Source organism: Bufo bufo, chromosome 7, assembly GCF_905171765.1.
Source record: "Bufo bufo chromosome 7, aBufBuf1.1, whole genome shotgun sequence".
NCBI lineage: Eukaryota > Metazoa > Chordata > Amphibia > Anura > Bufonidae > Bufo > Bufo bufo.
This window is the reverse complement of record NC_053395.1, coordinates 27,171,240-27,191,064: the sequence shown is the minus strand read 5'-3', so window position 1 is coordinate 27,191,064 and position 19,825 is coordinate 27,171,240. Positions and strand designations below refer to the sequence as shown.

At 47.0% G+C, this 19,825-nt stretch overlaps 1 protein-coding gene across 1 annotated transcript in view; it reads left to right on the top strand.

Moving 5' to 3' along the window:
- The first annotated feature begins 9,347 nt into the window (after window positions 1-9,347).
- Window positions 9,348-19,825, top strand: part of CAPN15 (calpain 15) — a 43,673-nt gene continuing 33,195 nt past the window's right edge. Inside the window, exon 1 of the mRNA XM_040440091.1 lies at window positions 9,348-9,437. The gene's annotated coding sequence lies outside the window, so the exon portion shown is untranslated. The remainder of the gene's footprint in view (window positions 9,438-19,825) is intronic.

Sequence of the window (19,825 nt, the reverse complement as noted above, 5' to 3'; positions counted from 1 at the left end):
TCGAACGCACATCCAGGTTCAACGGCTTTGGTGACATGGCTGGCTTCATATGTGACGGGCCGATGACAGTCGTACGCTGCGCTACGCAGCCGAGCAGACAGAGGGCGCTATGGAGCATGAACGTACATTTTATGTGTAAAAAGAAAAGTTTATTAATTTAATTCTGGGATCATTTGCTTTATCTTTGTGTATTTTCAGAAATTTCTGGTGAGGAATAAACTGATTTGATTGCAGTAACTTTTTCCCGTGTGCTTGATTTTTAACACATCAGAGGATGCCAATAAAGAGCCGTAGACAGGGTAACGTTTTTTGGAGTGGAGATAAGCGGCAGTCAATGTCTGATGCCGCTTATCTTCATGGGAAGATTCCAACTTGCATCTGGCAGCCTTTAAAAACGGTGCCACTCTTGCGGGCTGTGCTTGGTATTGCCAGAGGTGCACCACCAATGAGGCCAGCTGAGGCGATCGCCTCAGGCAGCACCAGGTGGGGGCAGCAGAAGGGCCATGGGCAATGAGCGCTTTCATTGTGGCACAGGGGTTAGGTTAAGAAATTGGCGTGGGGGGGGGTCCAGTTTTCGCCTCAGGCAGCAGAAAGGCTAGGTGCACCCCTGGGTATTGCAGTTCTGTCGCAGTCACGTGTAGATTTTGATATTAATGGTCATCGGTATCTGATCAGTGGGGGTCCAACTCCCGAGCACCCTTGCCTATCAGTTGTTTGAAGAGGCTGTGCGTCTCCTAGGCCAGTGACGTCACGTTTATCGGTCACATGACCTAGGTGCAGCTTCGTCCCATTCAAGTGAATGGGGCTAAGCTGCAATACCAAACACAGCCACTATACCATGGGTGGCGCTGTGCTTACTCTTCAAAAAGCTGATCAGCAGGGGTGCCAGGAGCTGGACCCCCATCAATCAGGTATTGATAGCCAATCAATATAAAATTCCTGGGAAAACCCCTTTAAGGGGAAGTGCTCTATAAAGGTGTTTTCCCAAGCAAATTTTCTGACGAGTCATAAAATTCGGTGGGGAAAACGCCTGTTTAAAGGATAACTTCAGACAGGGCTTGACAAATTTCCTTGGAATCTAGGAGCCAGCTAAAAAAGTTAGGAGCCAGGCGGAGACGCGTCATAAAATCTATATTGCGATATAACTTTAAGCATGTATATCGCAATATATTGTTTTCTATATTGAAGGGGGGGGGGGGTGTTTAAACTTTTTTTTTTTTTTAACTTTATTTAATAACTATTAGCCTTCTTAAGGGCTAGAACCCTTGTCATATTCACCCTAATAGAGCTCTATTAGGGTGAATAGGACTTTACACTCTCCCTGCTGCCCTGTGCATAGTACACACAGCAGGGAGCTGACCATGGCAGCCAGCCTCTGATCAGCCCCTCCAGCCTCCCTCTGATCAGCCCCTCCAGCCTCCCTCTGATCAGCCCCTCCAGCCTCCCTCTGATCAGCCCCCCTCTTCCAGCCTCCCTCTGATCAGCCCCTCCAGCCTCCCTCTGATCAGCCCCCCTCTTCCAGCCTCCCTCTGATCAGCCCCCCTCTTCCAGCCTCCCTCTGATCAGCCCCCCTCTGATCAGCCCCCCTCTTCCAGCCTCCCTCTGATCAGCCCCCCTCTTCCAGCCTCCCTCTGATCAGCCCCCCTCTTCCAGCCTCCCTCTGATCAGCCCCCCTCTTCCAGCCTCCCTCTGATCAGCCTCCCTCTGATCAGCCCCCCTCTTCCAGCCTCCCTCTGATCAGCCCCCCTCTTCCAGCCTCCCTCTTCCAGCCTCCCTCTTATCAGCCCCCCTCTTCCAGCCTCCCTCTTATCAGCCCCTCCAGCCTCCCTCTTATCAGCCCCTCCAGCCTCCCTCTTATCAGCCCCTCCAGCCTCCCTCTTATCAGCCCCTCCCCCCTCTTATCAGCCCCCTCTGGTAACAAACCCACCCCGCCTCCCCCCCCAGTATTAATCATTGGTGGCAGTGGCCACAGGGTCCCCCTCATCATTGGTGGCAGTGGGCAGTTCCGATCGGAGTCCCAGCAGTGTAATGCTGGGGCTCCGATCGGTTACCATGGCAGCCAGGACGCTACTGAAGTCCTGGCTGCGATGGTATGTTAGTAAGCAGCATTATACTCACGTGCGCCGTGATCTCCTTCTTCTCATAGGTCTGTGCGGCGCATTGCTAATGCTATAAGCATTAGCAATGAGCCGCACAGACAGAAGAAGGAGTGACTGGCGGCCACGGCGCACGTGAGTATAATGCTGCTTACTAACATACCATCGCAGCCAGGACTTCAGTAGCGTCACTCCTGGCTGCCATGGTAACCGATCGGAGCCCCAGCATTACACTGCTGGGACTCCGATCGGAACTGCCCACTGCCCACCGATGCAGAGAGTCGAGACTGAAGAATCCGGCACCCGACCTCTGACAGGACGCTGTGATCCGCGCGAATAACCCCTCAACTGAGGGGTTAATCGCGCGGATCACAGCGTGCAGTCATAGGGGCCGGGATATGGCCGGCACATTCATTGGTGGCGCAGTGGCCACAGTCCCTCCCCTCCTCCTCCTACTCTGTTCTTAGTGGTCAGCGGCAGCCGCGCAGTGGGGAGGGAGGGACTCCTCTCCTTCTCCACTGTGCCGGCTCAGGAAACCATGGTGCGCGCCGAGAGCGCATCTTTGAAAACGGGCTGACAAATACCCAAGCGCCAGGACCAAATTCCTGGTCGCCATGGCGACCTGGCGCCCGGGATTTGTCGAGCCCTGACTTCAGATTAGAAATGCATGACTGCTTTCTCAACAGCGCCACCCCTGTCCATGGTTGTATCTGGTATTGCAGCTCAGCTCTATTGAAGTGAATGGGGCTGGCCTGCAATACAGCACACAACCTGTGGGCAGGTGTGGCGCCATTTTTTGGAATAAAGCAACCCTAATCCCATACAGCTACTATAACTTTAAGGGTAGGTCCACTTGCTTTGCTGTTGAATGCAGTCTATTGCTCTCTGGTGTCAGACATTTCAGGCCGGCTGGCGAGAAGAAGAGAAGAAAATTCCAGCCCTGGTGATCCCACTTTTATCTTCAGAAATATTTTATATGAATGAAATCAGCAGTTTATTAATAAATTAATTTAAAAAAAACTTAAAAAAAGAGGTTCTGCAGCATCTGTGGTGTGTATTATACGGAGTAATGCGCCTCTACTATAATTTACGAGAAGATGGAGAGTCGCCACAGCGCCCTGTGACCTGTATAAAGGTCCTCTGCCTACAGCATCGCACGCTTTTAAGGCTCATGCACACGACCATATGTATGTTGCAGTCCGCAAAACACGGATCCGCAAAAAGTACGGATGACGTCCGTGTGCAATCCGTATTTTGCAGAACGGAACAGCTGGTCCCTAATAGAACAGTCCCATCCTTGTCCATAATGCGGACAATAATAGGATATGTTCTATTTTTGGGCGAAACGGAATGTGGAGTAACTTCCGTTTTTTTTTTGCGGCCCCATTGAAGTGAATGGTTCCGCATACGGGCCGAAAAAACCCCCCAAAAAAACGACCAGACACGGAAACAAAATACGCTTGTGTGCATGAGCCCTTAGGGTTAGGCCACACGGGGGACTGATCCTGCGAGTAGGACGAAAGTAACAGGGCCTCATATAGTCACGAAAATCCTTGGTGGATGTTATAACCGAGGGGGCGGAGCATGACAACATTTGTATCTTTGATGGTCCTTGTGTCATGCTCCGCCCACTCTGACCTCATAGATGGGACCATATATGGAACATCTTACAAAAATGCTGGGGACGTCCACCTAGGGCACTGAAATACGCAGCAGATTTCCACCATGGATATCCCTTTTGGCAACGCACAAAGGTAAAGTCTGTGACATATCCTCAAATTTTGACCCCCTTGGACCTACCTTTAGATCTCACCGCCATATAGCTGCCCCACACCACCCAGAATGGGTGCAGGCAGCCGTAATATGGCCCTAACAGTGGGGGGGAGATGCATCAGAAGGGAAAATGGAGGTGTTGCCCATGGCAACCAATCAGGTATCACCTCTCATTTTCAGAGATCTATGGGAAAATGTAAGCTGTGACCTGATTGGTTGCCGGGAGCAACTCCATCACTTTTTCTTTGCATTTGTATACGTCTCCGCCATGATATCTGATTTTCTGGAGTATTCCTTTAATCCCAGACATGCAAAACCAATATGGCGGCAGATAGTAACATAGTACATAAGGCCGAAAAAAGACATTTGTCCATCCAGTTCGGCCTGTTATCCTGCAAGTTGATCCAGAGGAAGGCAAAAAAAACCTGTGAGGTAGAAGCCAATTTTCCTCACTTTGGGGGAATAAAAAATTCCTTCCCGACTCCAATCAGGCATCAGAATAACTCCCTGGATCAACGACCCCTCTCTAGTAGCTATATCCTGTAATATTATTACACTCCAGAAATACATCCAGGCCCCTCTTGAATTCCTTTATTGTACTCACCATCACCACCTCCTCAGGCAGAGAGCTCCATAGTCTCACTGCTCTTACCGTAAAGAATCCTTTTCTATGTTTGTGTAGAAACCTTCTTTCCTCCAGACGCAGAGGATGTCCCCTCGTCACAGTCACAGTCCTGGGGATAAATAGATGATGGGAGAGATCTCTGTACTGACCCCTGATATATTTATACATAGTAATTAGATCTCCCCTCAGTCGTCTTTTTTTCTAAAGTTAGTAACCCTAATTTTGATAATCTTTCAGGGTACTGTAGTTGCCCCATTCCAGTTATTATTTTAGTTGCCCTCCTCTGGACCTTCTCCAGCTCTGCTATGTCTGCCTTGTTTACAGGAGCCCAGAACTGTACAGTCGTGGCCAAAAGTTTTGAGAATTAGATAAATATTGGAAATTGGAAAAGTTGCTGCTTAAGTTTTTATAATAGCAATTTGCATATACTCCAGAATGTTATGAAGAGTGATCAGATGAATTGCATAGTCCTTCTTTGCCATGAAAATTAACTTAATCCCAAAAAAAACTTTCCACTGCATTTCATTGCTGTCATTAAAGGACCTGCTGAGATCATTTCAGTAATCGTCTTGTTAACTCAGGTGAGAATGTTGACGAGCACAAGGCTGGAGATCATTATGTCAGGCTGATTGGGTTAAAATGGCAGACTTGACATGTGAAAAGGAGGGTGATGCTTGAAATCATTGTTCTTCCATTGTTAACCATGGTGACCTGCAAAGAAACGCGTGCAGCCATCATTGCGTTGCATAAAAATGGCTTCACAGGCAAAGATATTGTGGCTACTAAGATTGCACCTCAATCAACAACTTCAAGATCATCAAGAACTTCAAGGAAAGAGGTTCAATTCTTGTTAAGAAGGCTTCAGGGCGTCCAAGAAAGTCCAGCAAGCGCCAGGATCGTCTCCTAAAGAGGATTCAGCTGCGGGATCGGAGTGCCACCAGTGCAGAGCTTGCTCAGGAATGGCAGCAGGCAGGTGTGAGCGCATCTGCACGCACAGTGAGGCCAAGACTTTTGGAAGATGGCCTGGTGTCAAAAAGGGCAGCAAAGAAGCCACTTCTCTCCAAAAAAAACATCAGGGACAGATTGATCTTCTGCAGAAAGTATGGTGAATGGACTGCTGAGGACTGGAGCAAAGTCATATTCTCCGATGAAGCCTCTTTCCGATTGTTTGGGGCATCTGGAAAAAGGCTTGTCCGGAGAAGAAAAGGTGAGCGCTACCATCAGTCCTGTGTCATGCCAACAGTAAAGCATCCTGAGACCGTTCATGTGTGGGGTTGCTTCTCATCCAAGGGAGTGGGCTCACTCACAATTCTGCCCAAAAACACAGCCATGAATAAAGAATGGCACCAAAACACCCTCCAACAGCAACTTCTTCCAACAATCCAACAACAGTTTGGTGAAGAACAATGCATTTTCCAGCACGATGGAGCACCGTGCCATAAGGCAAAAGTGATAACTAAGTGGCTCGGGGACCAAAACGTTGACATTTTGGGTCCATGGCCTGGAAACTCCCCAGATCTTAATCCCATTGAGAACTTGTGGTCAATCCTCAAGATGCGGGTGGACAAACAAAAACCCACTAATTCTGACAAACTCCAAGAAGTGATTATGAAAGAATGGGTTGCTATCAGTCAGGAATTGGCCCAGAAGTTGATTGAGAGCATGCCCAGTCGGATTGCAGAGGTCCTGAAAAAGAAGGGCCAACACTGCAAATACTGACCCTTTGCATAAATGTCATGTAATTGTCGATAAAAGCCTTTGAAACGTATGAAGTGCGTGTAATTATATTTCACTACATCACAGAAACAACTGAAACAAAGATCTAAAAGCAGTTCAGCAGCAAACTTTGTGAAAACTAATATTTGTGTCATTCTCAAAACTTTTGGCCACGACTGTACACAGTACTCCATGTGTGGTCTGACTAATGATTTGTAAAGTAGTAGGACTATGTTCTTATCACGGCATCTATGCCCCTTCTGATGCAACCCATTATCTTATTGGCCTTGGCAGCAGCTGCCTGACACTGGTTTTTGCAGCTTAGTTTGCTGTTTATTAAAATTCCTAGATCCTTTTCCATGTCAGTGTTAGGCCTCATGCACACGGCCGTGTTCCACGGCCGAGAGCGGTCCGTGGTAACCCGGCCGGGATTCCTGCTGTACAGTGATACACTCGTATGATCTATACGAGTGTATCACTGTACAGCAGCGGCGGCATGAAGCGCACGGCGTCATAGCAACCAATGACGCCGTGCGCTCCTGCTGTCAGCAGGAATCCCGGCCGGGTTACCACGGACCGCTCTCTGCCGTGGAACACGGCCGTGTGCATGAGGCCTTACCCGGTGTTTTACCATTTAGTATGTACGGGTGACTTGCATTATTCCTTCCCATGTGCATAACCTTACATTTGTCAGTGTTAAACCTCATCTGCCACTTATCTGCCCAAGCCTCCAATCTATCCAGATCCCTCTGTAGTAGTATACTGTCCTCTTCAGTGTTAATTACTTTACACAGTTTAGTGTCATCTGCGAAAATTTATATTTTACTGTGCAAGCCTTCTACAAGATCATTAATAAATATATTGAAGAGAATAGGGCCCAATACTGACCCCTGAGGTACCCCACTAGTGACAGTGACCCAATCTGAGTATGTACCGTTAATAACCACCCTCTGTTTTCTATCATTGAGCCAGTTACTTACCCACTTACAGACGTTTTCTCCCAGTCCGAGCATTCTCATTTTATATCCTAACCTTTTATGCGGTACAGTGTCAAATGCTTTGGAGAAGTCCAGATACACGACATCCATTGATTCGCCGCTGTCAAGTCTAGAACTTACCTCCTCATAGAAACTGATTACATTAGTCTGACATGACCGATCCCTCACGAAGCCATGCTGATATGGCGTTATTTGCTTATTTCCGTTGAGATGCTCTAAGATAGCATCTCTCAGAAAACCTTCAAACAGTTTACCCACAACAGATGTTAAACTTACCGGCCTATAGTTTCCAGGCTCTGTTTTTGGACCCTTTTTGAATATCGGCACCATATTTGCCATGCGCCAATCCTGTGGGACATTCCCTGTCAGTATAGAGTCCGCAAATATCAGAAATAAGGGTCTGGCTACGACATTACTTAATTCCCTTAGGATACGGGGGTGTATGCCATCTGGTCCTGGCAATTTGTCTATTTTAATCTTTTTAAGTCGCTGTTGTTGCACTTCTTCCTGGGTCAGACAGGACACTTTTAATGGGAAATGTATTTTTACATTCAGCATTTCATTAACAGCTTTGCTTTCTCCTCGTCGCTCTCTGCGACTCCCCCCTCATTACTCTTTAAAGGGCCGACACCTTCAGATTTATACTTTTTAACATTTATATAATTGAAGAACATTTTAGGGTTAGTTTTACTCTCTTTGGCAATTAATCTCTCGGTCTCTAGTTTGGCCGCTTTTATTTGTTTTTTACATCTTCTGTTTTTTTCCTTATAGTTTTTCAGTGCTTCCGTGCTACCCTCCTGTTTTAGTGATTTATATGCTTTCTTTTTGTCATTTATTGCTTTCTTTACAGTTCTATTTATCCACATTGGTTTCTTTTTGTTCCTTAACCTTTTATTCCCATACGGTATGTACCTCTCACAATGAGAATTTAGGATGCTTTTAAAGATATCCCATTTTGTGGCTGTATTTTTTATTTGTGAGGACTTTGTCCCAGTTAGTTAGGCCTATGGCCTCTCTTAGTTGGCTAAATTTAGTTTTTTTGAAGTTTGGTATTTTTGTTCCTCCCTGTAGAAACGCTCTTTTGAATGATAATTGGAAGGTTATTACTTTATGGTCACTATTTCCCAGGTGTCCCCCAACCTCCACATCTGTTGTTCTGTCAGGATGTAAATGCTGCTGGTCTTATTTCTGACTTGCTATGGCCAGTAACAGGGGATGTTCGGACATCAGGCATGGCGGGGTGCATACAGGCCCTAATTTAATTGCTACGTCTTAAAGCCTCATTCGCACATCCGTGTTCGTGCTCAAATCTGTGAGAAGATGGTCAGTGATGCCTCCGTGAAGATGTCCGTGATGGATCCGTGTGTCCGTTTTTTGCTGTCCGTGTGCCATCCGTGTTTCACTGACCCTGCACAGCTGAAAAATAATTTTCAAAGCATCTCTTCCTAGTGATCCGTGAAACACAGATGGCATCCGTGACTTTCACGGACCCATGGACTAGAATGGGCGTGATGGATCTGTGAACACGGACAAAATAGAGCGCGCATCCGTACGTGGAGAACATGTACAGCACACGTCTGTGGAACACTGACGTGTAAATGAGGTTTAAGGCGGTTGCCTTAGCAACCATACCACCCAACATTGGCGCAGCACACACCCAATGACAGAAGGGGTGGAGAGTATGCCTGGACATCCCCTTTAAGTTTCAAGTTGTATAAAACCTGGTGCAGTTACCCCTAGCAACCAGATTGCAGCTTTCACTTTTGCAGTGTTGGTTGCTGTGGTTTATCCTATGTAGTAACAGCCAATTGGATTCAGAAGTGTAGGGAAGCTTGGTGACTACTGTAAAGGAGGCCATATTGGATCTCACCCAGCTTTCCAGGGAACGGATAGGAAATAGCTGAATTGAGTCTTTCACTACATAGGACTTGGAAATGTTTCTTAAAGCCATAAAATGTGTTACATGAACTCATAGAGGCCGAGCTGTCAGGCTGCTCGGGCAGATGGAGCGGACATCTCTCTCTGCAGCCGCCCGAGGGTCCCAGGTTGGGAGAACCTCAGCGCGGTGGCTGTCGGGATTTGTAGTTCGCAGTGCGCACAGGGCGGCGCTTGCGTCATTCGGCCAGCGGGTGGAGCTGCTGAGCTGCGGAGACCCGGAAATAGAGCAGAGGAAGGAAACCGGGTGAGAAGGAACCGGCAGCGATCGGACCGGTCCTGGGAGTCCTCAAGGTATGTGACATATGAGGATCACATTACTGCTGGATGGGTCATTTATCAGTGCAGATGTCAGCGGAGCTCACCCCGGGTTATAGTGGTGACTGTGACTTCACCTTATAGCCCCCTGAATGGAGGATCCTCATCATCTCACACTTCCTGAATGGAGGATCCCCATCATCTCACACCCTCTGAATGGAGGACCCCCATCATCTCACACCCTCTGAATGGAGGACCCCCATCATCTCACACCCTCTGAATGGAGGACCCCCATCATGTCACACCCTCTGAATGGAGGACCCCCATCATGTCACACCCTCTGAATGGAGGACCCCCATCATGTCACACCCTCTGAATGGAGGACCCCCATCATCTCACACCCTCTGAATGGAGGACCCCCATCATCTCACACCCTCTGAATGGAGGACCCCCATCATGTCACACCCTCTGAATGGAGGACCCCCATCATCTCACACCCTCTGAATGGAGGACCCCCATCATGTCACACCCCCTGAATGGAGGACCCCCATCATCTGACACCCCCTGAATGGAGGAGCCCCATCATCTGACACCCCCTGAATGGAGGAGCCCAATCATCTGACACCCCCTGAATGGAGGAGCCCCATCATCTGACACCCCCTGAATGGAGGAGCCCCATCATCTCACACCCCTTGAATGCAAAACACCCCATCATCTGACAGCCTCGGAATTAAGGACCCCCATCATCTCAAATCCTCCAAATGCAGGACCCCCTTCCTCCATCGTCTCACACCTAAATGCTAGACACCCTGTCATCTCCCACCCATTGAATGCAGGACATCCCATCATCTCCCACCCTCTAAATGCATGACACCCCATCATCTCACACCCTCCCATTGAATGCAGGATACCCCGTAATCTCCCACCCCCTGAATTCAAGAAGCCCCATCTCCCACCCCCCGAATGCAGGACACACCGTCATCTCCCACCCCCCGAATGCAGGACACACCGTCATCTCCCACCCCCCGAATGCAGGACACACCGTCATCTCCCACCCCTTGAATGCAGGACACACCGTCATCTCCCACCCCTTGAATGCAGGACACACCGTCATCTCCCACCCCTTGAATGCAGGACACCGCATCACCCCTCACCCTTTTAATGCAGTCCTGTGTGCCTATACCGCTCTGTTGGGTGACACCCGCTGGTGTATTATGGACCCTTTATGGGTAATGTTCATCCATTAAACCCTTTGCTGAAGCTGGGCTCCGATCCAGAAGGAAAGCAGTGGACACAGAAGTGCTGACCCGGGGTGTTAGACCCCCTGACCCTGTTCTCCTGACCCCCACGCGCTGTCTCGCCGTCATCCTGCACATCAGTTTTACTTTGTTATTGGAGGATGTGCAGTGGTTATCAGTGGGTCACAGGGCGTCAGTGGGCGTGCCCTGCACGTTATCTTGTTTTTACCAGCGCCCTGCTCCATTTCTGGTCGTCACGACTCATCTGTACGTGAGTTTTATGTATTTATATTATATGTATATTTAATATAAGACCTGGTCAAAGGGCGTCCGGCTGCTGATGTTCCCACCGTTTTGCTGAGGTAGTTGCTGCTGGCCGCTTATGTGCCCGGCGGTGGCCACTGCAGGGCAAATGTAGTATTACATGCTGTCCACTCATGCAAAGGTCTTACCAAGTGGGTACTAATAGAGTGTTGGGAACCACCTCTATGACGTCTATATGATCCAATAAACCATTGGAAAGTTCCAGTATGACTGCACACCGCCACTCCACGGTCCAGGAAGCTGAGATATGGGGAGTTTCTTGGCCGTGTCCTCCCACTGGAGATCCAACAGTTACTGGTAGTGACCCTCGGTTCTCCAGAGGGCCCTCAGCTTCCAGGACCCTGTGAGTGGGACAGTGCGGGCGGTAGGATATTGGAACGCGGTGTGTCCAGCTTTAAACAGGCAACGTCAGGAGAAGACTGTCCATAGACCCTACAGGGAAACTTCCTGGTGGGGGCCGCCTGAGCCGTCCTCATGGCCACCATCCGGGTACATAAAGATCTGAGCATTAATTAATGTAGGATTATCAGTCACTTATGCACCCGGTGGGCAGAAGAAATGGTCCACCTGAATTCAGTTGTATTGCGGTCCTCAGGACGATGATACAGTTTCATACTGTGGTTTGGGTGACAGTATTTTGTGCTGCACTGTGGTATCTGGTTCTGCTGGGGCAGCATTTTGTGCTGCACTGTGGTATCTGGTTCTGCTGGGGCGGTATTTTGTGCTGCACTGTGGTATCTGGTTCTGCTGGGGCGGTATATTGTGCGGCACTGTGGTATCCGGTTCTGCTGGGGCGGTATTTTGTGCTGCACTGTGGTATCTGGTTCTGCTGGGGCAGTATTTTGTGCCGCACTGTGGTATCTGGTTCTACTGGGGCGGTATTTTGTGCTGCACTGTGGTATCTGGTTCTGCTGGGGCGGTATTTTGTGCTGCACTGTGGTATCTGGTTCTGCTGGGGCAGCATTTTGTGCTGCACTGTGGTATCTGGTTCTGCTGGGGCGGTATTTTGTGCTGCACTGTGGTATCTGGTTCTGCTGGGGCGGTATATTGTGCGGCACTGTGGTATCCGGTTCTGCTGGGGCGGTATTTTGTGCTGCACTGTGGTATCTGGTTCTGCTGGGGCAGTATTTTGTGCTGCACTGTGGTATCTGGTTCTACTGGGGCGGTATTTTGTGCTGCACTGTGGTATCTGGTTCTGCTGGGGCAGTATTTTGTGCTGCACTGTGGTATCTGGTTCTGCTGGGGCGGTATTTTGTGCCGTACTGTGGTATTTGGTTCTGCTGGGGCGGTATTTTGTGCTGCACTGTGGTATCTGGTTCTGCTGGGACGTTATTTTGTGCTGCACTGTGGTATTTGGTTCTGCTGGGGCGGTATTTTGTGCTGCACTGTGGTATTTGGTTCTGCTGGGGCGGTATTTTGTGCTGCACTGTGGTATCTGGTTCTGCTGGGGCGGTATTTTGTGCTGCACTGTGGTATCTGGTTCTGCTGGGGCGGTATTTTGTGCTGCACTGTGGTATTGCTGGCCCCGCTTTCTGTCAGTTAGGACCCACCAACAACATGGGGCCACTTTTAGATTATTTTTTTCCCAGGGCCACTTTATGTTCCCAGTCCGCCCCTAGGCACAGTGAGTTCTCCCGGAGTCGCTCCTGACACATGATCTGTCAGCCCTCAGGCCGTGTCTTGTCTGTGTGAGAAGTGACGGAGCGAGCAGTGCGGTAGTAATGGCTGCCGCATTATCAGACATTCTGGATGACTGGACTGTCATGTAAAAGGATATAAAATAAATTATGGAGCTGAGATACGTTCCGATGAATGAGCCTGAAGGAGGGAGGTGTGGACAGGTGACCATTGTTATTGGAGGGAAAATCCTTTTAAGGATGAAGATTTCCTTAAAGGGGTTGTCCAGGATTTTATTGAGGATAGGCTATCAATATCTGATTGGTGATGGTCCGATATCCCACACCCCCACTGATCTGTTATTGATCTGTTATAGTAACTTCAGAGCTACAGCTCCATCCATTGTGTAGTGGACAGAGCTGGTAGTGCAGCGCTGCTGCCATTCACTTCAGTGGTGACCAGCTCCAGCCGCTACGCAGTGGACGGAGCTGTCGTTCTGGAGCTTCTGCACAATAACAGATCGGGTAGGGGTGTGGGATCTCGGACCACCACCAATCAAATATTCAGTAAAATCCTGGACAACCCCTTTAAGAGGTTAAAGACTATGTACATCTTCGAGGGGGATATATATATTGATTTTTAACAGTTGAACATTTTAATAAAGACCAATTGGAAAAATGATTTTTAGCCCAAAATGAGTAAAATTCTATCAGAAAAAAATAATAATATTATTTATATATATATATATATATATATATATATATATATATATATATAATTATTTTTTAAAAAAAATCTTTTTTCCAATTGGTCTTTATTAAAATGTTCAACTGTTAAAAATCAGTCTGTTTGCAAGCCGTCAGTTTGTCTTCTTTAATTCCACTCATCTGACAGCTCATGTGTAGCTCTTTTGTCTGATCTCCTGACCTTATAAACACTTATTTAAGCCACAGTCTTAGCAGTTTATTAAGAATTGAGCTATAATAAGTGTTTATGAGGTCAGGAGATAAGAGCTACCTACACATGAGCCATCAGATGACGGGATTAAACGGCAAGTGATGGTTTGCAAACAGACAGATTTTTAACCCCTGTAGCTCAGAAAGGGCTGAACATTTTAATAAAAAACAATTAACAAAAATTGTTTAGCTCAAAATGAGTAAAATGCAATCATAAAAAAAAGTTTGAAGAGCCTTTAAAGGGAGATGCCCAACAGAGGGTTATCCTGCCAGTAAATATCACATTGATTGTCACGCCCTGCTGGATACACAGACGGGTGATTTTCACGCCCGACCCTTAGTTGATGGAGATGGTGATGGCAGCGGGAGATGAATGCATTGATGTTGCTGCAGGCAGTGACCTGATGTAAGCACGGGAAGTTAAACGCCACAGATCATAGAATGGACAGGGTTTTCTTGCAGCACAGAGTGTTTCAGCAAACCCATCTTGTTCGCATTGTACAGATAGCATAGTCCGAATGGAGCCCGTCTAGGCGATGGGGGCTCGACTCCACCTCGCTCCTTACAGTAAAACTGCTATTTCGAGGCACAGAAGAGTCTTCCGCAGCTATTTCTGGATCGCAGTTGCTGGTAATTGTAGCCGCCGGCGTAGACTTGTAGGGTCACCGGGTGCAGGGAGTCCCCCGTCTCATCTCGAGCCCCAGACAGTTTGGATTATAGATGACTAAAAGGAATGCACGAGGCAAAACGTGCAGGAGTGAGGGGGCGGAGCATGACACTGGGATCCACTCCTCAGAGGCTGCTCGACCTTGACATGGACACTGTGTCTGCTTCTCACTGTTTTCAATGGGAGGCAGCGAAGAAGATCGCTGGATGGCGGTTTAAAGCCACGACCACACCAAGAAGGGAGCGTCCCTTCTCAGCGTGGTGGCTGTTAACAACCACATCAAAATCCGCCATGTGAATGGCCCCTTAGTGTTGTCATGCTCCGCCTCCTTGTTCTATACAAGGCGTAACCCCTATAAAAAGGGGTTCCTAGTCTCGGAGATCCCCTTTTAAAGAACCTGATCCTTGGAAATGCAAGCAAATGAGTTGTCAGCCTCATCAGGGCATGTTGGGAGTTGTAGCCACCGATTGGGGAACACTATTTTCAGCATTTGTAGAAATATCTGTTTCCGGGAAAGCTGGGTGACAACCAGTACAGCAGACATGATAACGTTATCAAAAAGCAGCGTGGCAAAATCCGCACGGAAGAGACTCGTTGAATGGGGTTGACCCTCCAGCACATCGGCAGCGGTCACCCAGCTTTCCTAGAAGCAGATATAGTTTTCTTCCAGTATATCCAGTTCCTGACCACAGGAGGGGAAATCTGCGCGCTTTGAACCTTCCAAATTCTCACAGTGCTTTCCTCGTCATGCGGTTTTTATCTCCTGCTCCCCAGCGCCCATATCTTCCCCGTTCCCGGCTCTTATGGTATTCCACGTTATATTGCTAGAAACAAACGTGGAATTAGAAGACTTTCCGGATTATTGGGATGCCGAATTAAAGGAATATATTCTGTATTATATTGGACGGTCCATAACTGCTGGTAAACTACAAAATGCGTAAATGGAGAGCGGCTCACCCTTCCTGCTCTCACTAATATGTGATTCACCCTAATCACGGATTAATAGATTGAGAAAGTTATAGACATAGTGGGCACTCAATATCTGGACACGCGTAGTGGGTACAACATGTTTATTTACATAAAAATCAATATAAAAACAATATATAAAGAGACAATTAAAATATTATTATATAGGTGATAAGAGGTAAACCACTAAAATTAATAAAAGGTTATTCGTTAATAATAAGAGGTTCATTCAATAAAAAAGTTCTGATATTGCTTAATAAGGTGCGCTTGGTAGGACCCTATTATTATATTCCAGTATGTGTAGTAAAAAGTCATTTGTTAGTCTTGGTTATATAGCATATGTTGTTTGACATCACAATCATCACTATAGGATACCAATTCCAGTCAATCTGGGTGTTAGTCCTTATTGGGGGTTATTAATACTCACTGCTGACTGCTCAGTTCTGTAATCTGGCCGTGGCGGCGTCCCACCACAGGTCCGTGCACTCGCCCCTCTTCTTTTACCCAGTGGCGTGTGCCTGCCTGTAGTATCCTTCGGTGCCGTGGCTGCGATTGTTCGGGACCTTCTTCCGGTTTCGATTCGGCGTCCCACGTGTTTGGAGCGTCTCACGTGATCGGGGTGTCCCACGTGACCTGGAAGCTATTCAATTTTTCGTGATTTAGGCTCCTTACGTGTTCCAGAGGCGGTACCAACCTCCGTGCGTATGCTTTTAGGAGTCTTGTTGTTAGTTTTTCTGCAGTAGCCAGCTGTATGTTTCCGTAATATTACTATAAGGGCCCTTTCACACCTGCGTTCTTGTCTTCCGGCATAGAGTTCCGTCGTCGGGGCTCTATGCCGGAAGAATCCTGATCAGGATTATCCTAATGCATTCTGAATGGAGAGAAATCCGTTCAGGATGCATCAGGATGTCTTTAGTTCCGGAACGGAACGTTTTTTGGCCGGAGAAAATACCGCAGCATTCTGCGCTTTTTGCTCCGGCCAAAAATCCGGAACACTTGCCGCAAGGCCGGATCCGGAATTAATGCCCATTGGAAGGCATTGATCCGGATCCGGCCTTAAGCTAAACGTCGTTTCGGCGCATTGCCAGAGCCGACATTTAGCTTTTTCTGAATGGTTACCATGGCTGCCGGGACGCTAAAGTCCTGGCAGCCATGGTAAGTGTAGCGGGGAGCGGGGGAGCAGTGTACTTACCGTCCGTGCGGCTCCCCGGGCGCTCCAGAGTGACGTCGGGGCGCCCCAAGCGCATGGATCATGTGATCGCATGGATCACGTCATCCATGCGCATGGGGCGCTCTGACGTCATTCTGGAGCGCCTCGGGAGCCGCACGGACTGTAAGTATACCGCTCCCTGCTCCTACTATGGCAACCAGGACTTTAATAGCGTCCTGGGTGCCATAGTAACACTGAACGCATTTGGAAGACGGTTCCGTCTTCAAATGCTTTCAGTACACTTGCGTTTTTCCGGATTCGGCGGGCACCTCCGGCAACGGAAGTGCATGCCGGATCCCAACAACGCAAGTGTGAAAGAGGCCTTAGACTTCTTCTAATATAGGGATCTCATCCACCCCCGCTCTACGCGTTTCGAGGTTGCCCACCTCTTCCTCAGTAGCTTGTTTATTGAGATCCTATATTGCCTCCTTTATATACCCGTGTGGGTTGTGTCATTTAGCTAATTAAAGTTCCTTACAAAATCTGGTGTGGATCCAATGATAAATCCTTCACTTGCACCATGTTATACATTGTCTATACAGAATGCATTAACTACACATTTGTAGAATACGAACCCTCCTCTATAACGCAATATAATATGATATACAGTACAGACCAAAAGTTTGGACACACCTTCTCATTCAAAGAGTTTTCTTTATTTTCATGACTATGAAGGCATCAAAACTATGAATTAACACATGTGGAATTATATACATAACAAACAAGTGTGAAACAACTGAAAATATGTCATATTCTAGGTTCTTCAAAGTAGCCACCTTTTGCTTTGATTACTGCTTTGCACACTCTTGGCATTCTCTTGATGAGCTTCAAGAGGTAGTCACCTGAAATGGTCTTCCAACAGTCCTGAAGGAGTTCCCAGAGATGCTTAGCACTTGTTGGCCCTTTTGCCTTCACTCTGCGGTCCAGCTCACCCCAAACCATCTCGATTGGGTTCAGATCCGGTGACTGTGGAGGCCAGGTCATCTGGCGCAGCACCCCATCACTCTCCTTCATGGTCAAATAGCCCTTACTTTCAAAGTTTTCCCAATTTTTCGGCTGACTGACTGACCTTCATTTCTTAAAGTAATGATGGCCACTCGTTTTTCTTTACTTAGCTGCTTTTTTCTTGCCATAATACAAATTCTAACAGTCTATTCAGTAGGACTATCAGCTGTGTATACACCTGACTTCTCCTCAACGCCACTGATGGTCCCAACCCCATTTAGGCTAGGTCTACACGACGACATTTGTCGCGCGACAATTTTTATAATGGCAGTCTATGGTGTCGCACTGCAACATGCGACATGCTGCGACTGCGACGCAACAGTCGCAGAAAAATCCATCTCGATGGATTTTCTGCGACTGTCGCGTCGCAGTCGCAGCGCGACACCATAGACTGCCATTATAAAAATTGTCGCGCGACATTGGTGCAACAAAATGTCGCGCGACGAATGTCATCGTGTAGACCTAGCCTTATAAGGCAAGAAATCCCACTTATTAAACCTGACAGGGCACACCTGTGAAGTGAAGACCATTTCAGGGGACTACCTCTTGAAGCTTATCAAGAGAATGCCAAGAGTGTGCAAAGCAGTAATCAAAGAAAAAGGTGGCTACTTTGAAGAACCTAGAATATGACATATTTTCAGTTGTTTCACACTTGTTTGTTATGTATATAATTCCACATGTGTTAATTCATAGTTTTGATGCCTTCAGTTTGAATCTACAATTTTCATAGTCATGAAAATAAAGAAAACTCTTTGAATGAGAAGGTGTGTCCAAACTTTTGGTCTGTACTGTACCTGGAGACTTTCTTATTCCTCAATATTCTTTATATAGAGATGTATATAGTATTCATGCGGTTTTTAGTTTCCACCCTCTTTCTTCTCTTTTCTCACTATATCATGATAAAACTGGGATTTGTTTATTTTCCCTTTTATATAATTCATATTTGATTCATATTTTCTCATGGTGTGTGGGGGTGGGGGCCCTCCACCGAGAGGAGATCGGAGTGCTGATAACACAGCCAGACCCCGATGTCCTGTCAGCGAAGGGCACCCATCCCTCGTGGATTACAGGAAACCAAATATCTCAAAGTCTGCGTTGAGACCTTCAGGTAATAAAGTATTAAAATCATATATGCGCCTTGCTTCCTGTCGTGACATGTTAGAAATATCATCTCCTCCCCTCCAATGGATATCAAATTTTTCAAATGCCAAGAATGTTAGTTGGGAGGGGTCTTGATTTTGACAGTGAATGCTTCTCGTATCCATTTCAGATTTTTGTCATATGTTCTGCGATCCTCGTTTTCAATAATCTTTTTGTTCGTCCTATATATTGTTTCCTACAAGGGCACTCAATCCGATAGAAGACATTTGATGTATTGCAGGACAGAAATGTATCAATCTCATAAGAAAATGTATTCGTGGTGGAGGACACTTTACTTGTTTTTTTCGGAAATTTTGTATTTTTACAGTTGTTACATGTATTACACCTGTAGAATCCCTTTAAGTTTAATATATTGTGGCTAGTACTTTTTTTCTTTTTTACTGTAGGCGCTACCTTTTATGGGCTAAATTAGGTGCCTTTTGTGTACACTATTTGTGGGCCATTAGCTAGATATAAACCTATTATTCTATCTCTTGTAACATGATGCCAATGTTTTTTAACAATATTTTCATTTTTTTTATATTGTGCACAGTATGGCAAAATAATTCTTATTACGTCCCCTGTTTTTTGGTCTATTTCTAACCTTGTTTCTTTCTTTGCCTCAAAGAAGGTTTTTCTGCACCTCTTCTCCCCCCCCCCCCCCCGGTCTCATGTGTATGAAGGCCTCCTGACTCCAGATGTTGGGGGGGAGGGGGGGGTGTGTATGGGAGGGTCAGGAGTGACAGTGAGCTCCCTTTTTCTGGTGCTCAGCGTAGATACAAAATATAACATTCAGCCTGCCTGCAGTCACCACTAGAGGGAGCACGCTATGTTATTCTTGAATTCCATGTACAGAAATATGCAGAGAGCTCCCTCTAGTGGTGACTGCAGGCAGGCTGAATTTTATATCCTAGATGTACCCCTTTGGGGCGCTGAACGGCGGTACGTGTTATTTAAAAGTTGTCCTCCAACCTCTAAAGACGTCCTTCCAGTTTTAAGCACCTGGATTGCACCCACAGCTGGCTTTACTGATCCTTTATTTACTCGTCTGGCACCGCTTATCTCACGGGAAATAAAAGTCCAACCAAGACCCTCATCATCAGACCATCTGACATACAGTACAGACCAAAAGTTTGGACACACCTTCTCATTCAAAGAGTTTTTATTTTCATGACTATGAAAATTGTAGATTCACACTGAAGGCATCAAAACTATGAATTAACACATGTGGAATTATATACATAACAAACAATGTGTGAAACAACTGAAAATATGTCATATTCTAGGTTCTTCAAAGTAGC